Raw genomic sequence first — 8,995 nt, forward strand, 5'->3', positions numbered from 1 at the left:
GATCATAAGCTCAACTTGAGTCGACAGTATGATACAGCAGCTAAAAAAGCCAATATGATTCTAGGTTGCATCAGTTGGAATCCAGACCAAGGGAAGTAATAGTACCACCTTATTCTGCTTTGGTCACCCGGAATATTGTGTCCAGTTCTGGGCACTACAATTCAAAAAGGATGGTGACAAGCTGTAGTGTGTCCAGAGGAGGGTGACTAAAATGGTGAAAGGTCTGGAAACCATGCCCTTTGAGGGATGGCTTAGGTAGCGGGGTACGTTTAGCCTGGGGAAGAGAAGGTTAAGAGGTGACATGATAGCCCTGTTTAAATGTTTGAAGGGGTGTCATATTGAGGATGGAACAAGTTTGTTTTTTGCTGCTCCATAGAATAGGACATGAAAAAATGGATTAAAACTACAGGAAATAAGATTCCATCTAAACATTAGGAAGAACCTCTTGATGGTAAGAGTTGTTTGACAGTGGAATATGGGGTGCTTTGGGGTGTGGTGGAGTCTTCTTTGGAGTTTGTTTTTTTAACAGTTTGAATTGTGATCTGTTCAGGGTGTTTTGGTTGTGTCTTCCTGCATGATGGGGGTTGGACTGGATGGCCCTTTTGGTCTCTTCCAATTTTATAACTCTAGGGAAAAAATTATCATGAGGCACATAGCCTTGATTTATCTGGTGTGGAGGCTTTTCCTTTTCTAAACCCAGGTATGTGAGGATTGGTTGTGCTTCCTGGCTGATAAACAGGGGGCATTCTGTGTAAAAAAAAAAAAGGGGGGGGGAGTCCCAGTTTTTACATTATTACTTCACATGCCCCAAAACGGTGAGTAATGGCATCTGAAAAACATTCTGAAATTGAACCCTGGTAGGCCCTGAATCAGTTTACCCATCTATATCGTGTTTGTCTGATACTTGGAGATGTTGAGATGGTCTTAGTCAAAGCCTGTTGGCTGTCTTTACCGAAAGAAGATGGATGATGCCTCCTGCAGCCAGGCTTCTCTCCAGGATGCATCTACACTGTAGAAATAACACAGTTTGACATGACTGATCCTACAAAATCCTGAGATTTGTAGTTTTGTGAAGCACCAGTACTCTTTGGCAGAAAAGGCTAAAGACCTTGTGAACTTCAAATCCAATAGGATGGAGCAACAAGACTTAAAGTGGTGTCAGAATACATTATGTTTACAGTGTAGATGCACTCTCCATTTTACCAGTGTGGGTTTGGGCTCCAGTTAACTAGAAGCCACCAGCTCCATTGTCCTTCTTCCATTCTTTCCCCAGTCAGTTCACTCCTCTGAAGTTCTCTGGTCAATGAAAGATTACTGTCATACCAAATCCAAACGTGATGAAAAAGAGGATCAAGAGATGATTATAAACTAGAGCTCATGGAGAATAGGCCTGTCAAGCACTATTAGCCATGACGGCAAGTGAAACCTGCACATGTCCTATTGAAGTTTACGGCCAGCCAACCATGCCCTCTTTGGGGATTTAGGGATGACAGCAACATGTGGTGGTGGTGGTTTCAGCCAGCCATACCAACTTGGGGGTTTGGGAATCTTGTCATTCACACCTGGGAAAAGAAAACAACTGTAGCTATAGTAGTAATAGGTTCTCTAGAAGCAATTCCAAGTGGATTCAAAAAACCTGGCATAAATAGGAATGTAATAACACAGTTACAAAAAGTCACACTGCTTGAAACGTGCCACATTATGCAATTATATCTCACCGCTTCCTTGATTATTAAATAGAATCCGAATCACTGAGGGTCCTAAACATGGTAAGAGCTTGTGAAGCCAATAGTGATAAGGACACACATCACAAAGTTATGAATGTGCAACTCTGTATCGTTTCCTGACCTAACTCTCCAGACATACCGTACCTTCACAGCCAGCAGCCGCCCCAAGCAATGGAAGCCTGTTCTGCTGGCAATTGGGGTGCATCAGAATTATGTTTCGAGCCTCCTCCTACCCACAGTCTGCCATGCAATGACAAGGCGCAACAGGGATCCTCTTTCTTATTATTGCACAGCAGATCCCTGGTGGGAGGGGGCTGGAAACTTCATGCTGCTGCACGCAGATTGCCAACAAAAGAGATCCCCATTGCCCAGTGAGGCTGCAGGCTATTAAAGTTGGTTTCAGGGGCCAGGGTTACAAGTGTGGCAACAGGACCATGACTGTAAACATGAATACCAAACAGTTACTAACACATAAGCCAAATGTATACATTTGTAACTGCTCAACAAGATGACAGCCAATGATGAAAACAAGAACAACAATAGAAATAGCAATAGCTCCTGCTGCTAGACACTTCCTCCACTCAATTTTCTCTTCCCCCCCACCCCCCAGCAACCATTTTGCATCTCTGGGCACCAAACATTTTCAGTCCTCACTGAACAGTGGAACATGCTACCTCCGAGAGTGTGAAGTCCTCTTCTTTGGAGGTTTTCAAACAGAGGCCGAATGGCCATCTGTCGGGAGTTCTCTGATTGTGTTTTTCTGCATGGCAACAGGTTGAACTGGATAGCCCTTCGGGTCTCCTCCAGCTCTATGATTCTGTGAACTATTTTGAGGTTGCGCTCCATCTAATTATTCTTGTGTCTTTTGAAAATCACAACTCCCACATAGTCTGCTGATACCGCTCTCCTGCAAGTGGACACAAACCTCCAGACATGTTGGACTACAAACCTCCACCCCAGTATTCTCCAAATGGCAAGCTTTATGTAGTCAAAACAACATCACACACACAGCAAGGCCCCAAGATGTGTTTGATCACAACTCCTACTATCCCACCCCAGCCCAGCATGGGGTGGGATAGTGGGATAGTGGGATTTGTAGTCAAACACATCTTGGGGGTTTCTGCTTGTGTATATAATGTTGTTTTGACTTCATAACACTTGCCACTTGGAGAAAGAGTTTGCTGTTGGCACGTGAGAGAAGTAAATGGAATTGCTTTGTATGCTTCTGGATAGCAGATGCTGGAGGCAAACAGGTGAAAGGAAACCATCCCTTCATGCTCTGCTTGTGAACATCTGGCTGGTTGAAGTACATGGGCTAGATAGACCCTTGGTCTAATCCGGCTTAGGCATTTCCTTGATCCGGCTTAGGCATTTCCTTTCCTTATCAGCAGAGATGGGGATGGCCTACCCACAGTTCTTTGCCATCCATTGCTTGGTAGAGGCAAGCTTTTTTTTTTGCTGCTCCAACAGATGGAAAACAGCTCTGTTCCCCTCTCTGGTACACAAGCTTCAGGAACAGAGAGGAAGAGTATGTATGTATGTATAAGGCAGCCATCTATATTATGTCACACTTGTAACACTGACCCTGTTTGGTAGGAGAGCCCAATGTCATGGTCCTCGCATATATTTAAGGAACAAAGCTGTTGGTATGTTTGCAGTCCAGTTTCTGGATGGTAATGGGGAATCATCAGTTTGGCTGGGTGTAAAAATAGAGAGTGTGGCTTGCCCAGGGTCACTCAGTGGGTCATGAAACCCACTAGGTAACCTTGGGCAAGTCACACTCTCTCAGCCTCAGGGGAAGGCAGTGGCAAACCTCCTCAGAACTAATATTGCCAAGAAAACCCCATGATAGGGTCACCTTAGGGTGTCCATAAGTTGGAGACGACTGGAAGACACACCACACACAAACACAAAAATATCACACAAGTGGCTCTAGGACAGGGATCTGTACAAAGTGCAGGCTGTTTTTGTAGACCTCCAGAGTGACCTTTTGTGCTCTATCAAAAGAGTGAATTGACACATGTAGAAGCCACAAGGAGTTGGTATGCAGTAGCACGGCCCTTCTGTATTAGATAATACCCCCCTCAAAAAACAACAAACAAACGTATTTTTACAACCATAAGTGGACTTGTGCCCATTTCTAGTTTTGTGGTGTTAGTTTATTTTTTAATGAAATACATTTTTAGCACGTCGTGTGGCCCTGAAAGGGTCTCAGGAGCTGAAAATTGGCCCCTTGACTGACCAAAGCTGCCCTCCCCTGTTTTAGAAAAAGCCTATTTAGGTGTACTTGCTGAGGCAAGGAACTAAGAAACACAAGCCCTTCAACATTTCACAGGAAAAAAACAGGACACGTGTGGCCGAGCAACATCAGAAATGCGGTCAAGATGGAAAAAGCTTTACATGAGAAAGAACAGACAAGCTAGGCGGCTGCAGCAGTTTGCTTTTGCCTGAGTCAACGGGGAAGGGCAAGAGTTAACTGGTGAGTTAACTTAGGGTGTAGCCACACTGCAGAATTAAGGCAGTTTGACACCAGTTTAATTGGCATGAGTCTATCCTACAGAATCCTGGGATTTGTAGTCTGGTGAACACTCTATGACAGACCAGTCTGAATACCTGACCAAATGAGAAATACCAAGATTGTGTAGGATTGACTCATGACTGTTAAAGTGGTGTCTATTTGGTTTAATTCTGCAGTGTGGCTACACCCTGAGTGCAAACTACCTTTGCATTTTGAACCCAATTCAAAAAGGAAGCTGGAGATGACATGATAGCCCTGTTTTAAGTATTTGAAGGGGAGTCACATTGAGGATGGAGCAAGCTTGTTTTCTGCCGCTCCAGAGAATAGGACACAGAACAATAGATTCGAATACAGGAAAAGGGATTCCACCTGAACATTAGGAAGTACTTTCTCACAGTAAGAGCTATTTGATAGAGGAACAGGCTGCCCTGAAGAATGACGAAGTCTCCTTCTTTGGAGGTCTTTAAACAGAGGCTGGGTGGCCATCTCTTGGAAGTGCTTTGATTGTGAGTTCCTGCATGGCAGAATGGAGTTAGACTGGATAGCCTTTGTGGTCTCTTCCAACTCTATGATCTTGTGATTCTAACTTAGTTTGCAGCAGGCAGCCTGTGTTGACATGGTAGCAACCACCCACCACTAACTCACAGCAGACTCATAAACACACATACACACATACTGGAGACAACATTCTTCTTCCAGCCTCCCCACTTACCCTCCCAAATCGAAAACTTAGTAGAATGGATTTTGGGGAATTCCTCCCTGTTGCACACACTGCCTTTTGCCTGCTATAATCATCAGATCAGATTATACATTATAACAGAGGCTGGCTCTGGTTATTAATGAGAAGACGTACAACACCTCACAATGTGTGAAGCCCCTTCTGTTTTTATTATGAGCCCACACATCCCAAAAGCCAGCTTGGTGTCATAGTGTGGGTGTTCGTCTAGGACTCTAGGAGGCCAGGGTTCAAATCCCAGCCATGGAAATCCACTTGGTCTGGGATTCCCAAGCTGGGATGCCCACACCCCCAGGAGTGCAAGGTGGAATTTGAGGGGCTGCAACAAAAAGTGGCTTGTGGCCTTGAATGACAAGTCATGAGCTGTGGTGTCACTGGGGAGTGCAGGGGATGCGGAACACAGAAGGGTGTTTTGTGTACCCACTCTGCTTTCCGCCTGACAGTTTACTCGTGAGTAAAATGGTATATGGCAGCAAGTTGAATGGTCATGCCCGTTTGGCTCCATCCCTTGCCAGCTCCACCCTCACAATGGGTGACACCCGGTGCAGGAACAACACTGGTCATGAGTCATCACTCTTTTTTTCCTGAATAAATTAGAATCGAATTGCTCAGTTAGATCTGTACTTTATTCACTGAGTTAAAAGCTTTTTTTTTAAAGTCCAATTTGTTCACCCACTAGAATTGCATGCGATTCAATTTATGGTTCAAAATTAGGCATTAGACTTCTTCATATTCAAATGTGATATTCCTTTTTTAAGAGTGCGAACATTAATCAAACATTTTCTAGGGATGCGGGGCACAGAAAAAGTTGGGAACCACTATACTAGGTGATCTTGGGCAAGTCACACTCTTTCTTAGTCTCAATGGCCAAGGCACAAACCTTCTTGGGGATAAATCTTTCCAAGAAAACCCTAGGAGAGGGTCACCATGAGTCTGAGTCAAACTGAAAGCACATCACCAACACCACCACAACACAGATTCCAAGTCTGAACTCTAGTAGTGAAAAAACAGTTCTGGAGTGAAGCCTGTCACAGATTAAGGTTTGGCCAGGTTTGAAGTACAGGTGGATGAGCAGCCATGGCTGCTCCCAGGTCTTGCCAAGCCAGTATGCAAGTACAGTCAGCCCTCCTTATCCACAGATTCTTTATCCTTGGATTCAACCATCCACGGCTTGAAACTATTCCAAAAAATATAAATTCCAAAAGCAAACCTGTATTTTCCCATTTTACATAAAGGACACCATTTTACTATGGCATTGTATTTAATGGGACTTGAGCATCCATGGATTTTGGTATCCACAGGGGGGCCTGGAACCAAACCTCAGAGGGTACCAAGGACCCACTGTAACAACTGAGTCAGTCAAGAAAATGGCCAAGCCATAGAGGAAGCCACTATGGGGACAGAGGACTCTTTCCAAAAGATGCTACTTAGAAATAGTAGGATCTATGGCAGAGACAGGGAAGTATCAAAAATTCCAAGGTGATGCCAAGTTCTTCTGATGCTAGTCCTTACTAATTTATAATATTCCACTGACACTACTGGGATTCTGGCAACAACACTGAAATGGAGGTCAGCTTTATTATCTCTCCATATTAGAAGTGATGGTCTAGACTACCTTGGCCTTTGCTTCAGGTAGCAAAATGTTTTGGGCCAACCCAGGTGCAAAGGACAAGATGACAACCTCATCCCGCCCCCAGACACACACACACACACACACACACAGAGGCACAGGCACACATTCCATGTACAGAAGCAATCTGGTCTGGCATGTAAATTAACTTTAATGCTGGCAATGTGACAATGTACTCCACTGTTTATAAGGGAAGCAAGCTAGCTTAAAGATGATATAGCAGGAAAAGTCCTATGCTGTATGCATGTCTCTTCTTTAAGAGAGAGGAATCACCCAGGGAAAAGCGCCAATGTGGCATATGCTTTGAGCATTGGAGTACGACTCTAGAGATCAGGGTTCAATTCTCTGTACAGCCATGGAAACACGCACAGAATGTTGTGAGTCAGATAAAAAAATACCAAGTGTAATGAGTGAGGAACACATACACTTTTCAAGGCTGAGAACCAAAGGTGACAGTCCAGGTCCTGAGACCTGGGAACCCTGCCACTGAGTGAGTTCTCATGAGATTTCAGCACAGTTCTCCCTAATTCACCACTTTCTTCTTTAGGTCTTAGAAGAGCTCCTTCTTTGTTTCCAGAGAAGAGTTAGGTTATTGCAGAAGAATCACTACAAAAGGGAGTAGGAGCCTGGTAAGCTTGTGGGGAAGGGGAACTAAGGGGACTAGAATGAAAAGAGAAGCCCGGGAGAGTAAGAGGCCTTTATCTCTCTCTGAAGCCAAATTTGGCATCCGCCTACACATCCTGCCAACACTGTTAACAGGCCAGAAATACATCAGCATGAATTAAAGAACAAAGGGAACGGGTACAGCAATTCATGTTCGCTTCTAAAGCAAACAGCTAATGAGTGCTGGAGAAAAGGAAGAGAGGAAGCTGAGCTCATTAGGCCTCGAATGGCCAACTTTTCTATTATTTACTGCCAGGCTTCTCATGTATGTTTAACCGCAATGTGGCCAAAAGATGCTTCTCCAGCCTTGCATCTTCAGGATACCCAGAAAAACTTCCTCAACAGAATTTCTGCCAGCTGCACAGGTTAAAGGCACAGGAGCCTTATCAGAATGGAAAGGTGACAATCTCGCTAGGCCTGAGACAAAAATGAAATGAAGTGAAGATGGTTGCAGGGAGAACTGTGCAGGGCTAGAACAGGGTCAGCACCATACAGATTATGCAGGGCTAGAACAGGGTCAGCACCTTACAGATATACGTCAGTTAACCAAGCAGATGTGTTCCTAGCCACTATTGTACTTCATTAACAGAAAACTTGGTGTCAGAGGTGGAAATAACATGGAAAGAATAAGGATAGGTTCCTTGGATGTTGTTGTTGTGTGCCTTTGAGTCATTTCCAACTTATGATAACTCTAAGACAAGCCTATCATGGGGTTTTCTTGGCAAGATTTGTTCAGAGAAGATTTGCCATTGCCTTTCCCTGAGGATGAGAGAGTGTTTTTTGCCACAGGTCACTCAGTGGGTTTCATGCTGAGTTGGGAATTAAACCTTGGTCTTCAGAATCATAGTCCAACATTTAAACCTATGTCTCCCAAAAGAAGAGGAGTTCAATATGATTTAGCAATTTTTTTAAAAAAAAATCAAAACTAACAGTATGCTCATGTGAAATGAAATAACTAGGTCAGGTAAGCCATTCATGAGTAAACAAAAACATTTTGAACTTTCTAAAGGCCATTTGATTTATTTTTAAAAATGCATTCAGAGATAATTTTCTTTCACCATCTTCCATTTTCTTGTGATTTACATTTTGGTAGCCAAACTTAGACATCTCTGGGTTTTGTTTCATTTAGCAGACTGATCTACTTTTCCTTTTCTCTCTATTGTGCTGTTCTCTCATGCACAGCAAGGAAGTAGCTGTTCTTAACCTTGCCAGTTGTTAAGCAGACACACAGCTATAGTAGTATCTCCTAAAGTAGGATCCCATTCTTTCCCAGTTACATTTTATTGCATTGTTTAGTGCAGGCATGGTGCTGCAACCCACTACTGAAAACCTGTATTTTTACAGCTTGCCTTTACCATATTCCCAATACTGATGCTGGTAAAACATTTCCAGCTAGACAGAGGAAAAGGGGACTGGGCAGGCACGAAAAGACTTTGTAAAAAGAGGCTTCTTTATCAGATGCTCTGTTAACTGAGGTATGCCTGTATAGTGTTCAAGATGGCTGCTGCCTGAAGTTCAAGTCATCAGTAGCCATCACAGCTAATGATGGGGAATTATGGAAGTTCCAGTTCAAAAACATCTGAAGGAACACAGTTGTTCACTCCTGGCCTGAAGGAAAGGCATTGATAGATAAGCCGGATGGATGGATGGATGGACGGACGGACAGACAATAGATAGATAGATAGATAGATAGATAGATAGATAGATAGATAGATAGATAG

The sequence above is a fragment of the Sceloporus undulatus genome, chromosome 2 (genome assembly GCF_019175285.1).
Source record: "Sceloporus undulatus isolate JIND9_A2432 ecotype Alabama chromosome 2, SceUnd_v1.1, whole genome shotgun sequence".
In the NCBI taxonomy this organism is placed as follows: Eukaryota; Metazoa; Chordata; class Lepidosauria; order Squamata; family Phrynosomatidae; genus Sceloporus; species Sceloporus undulatus.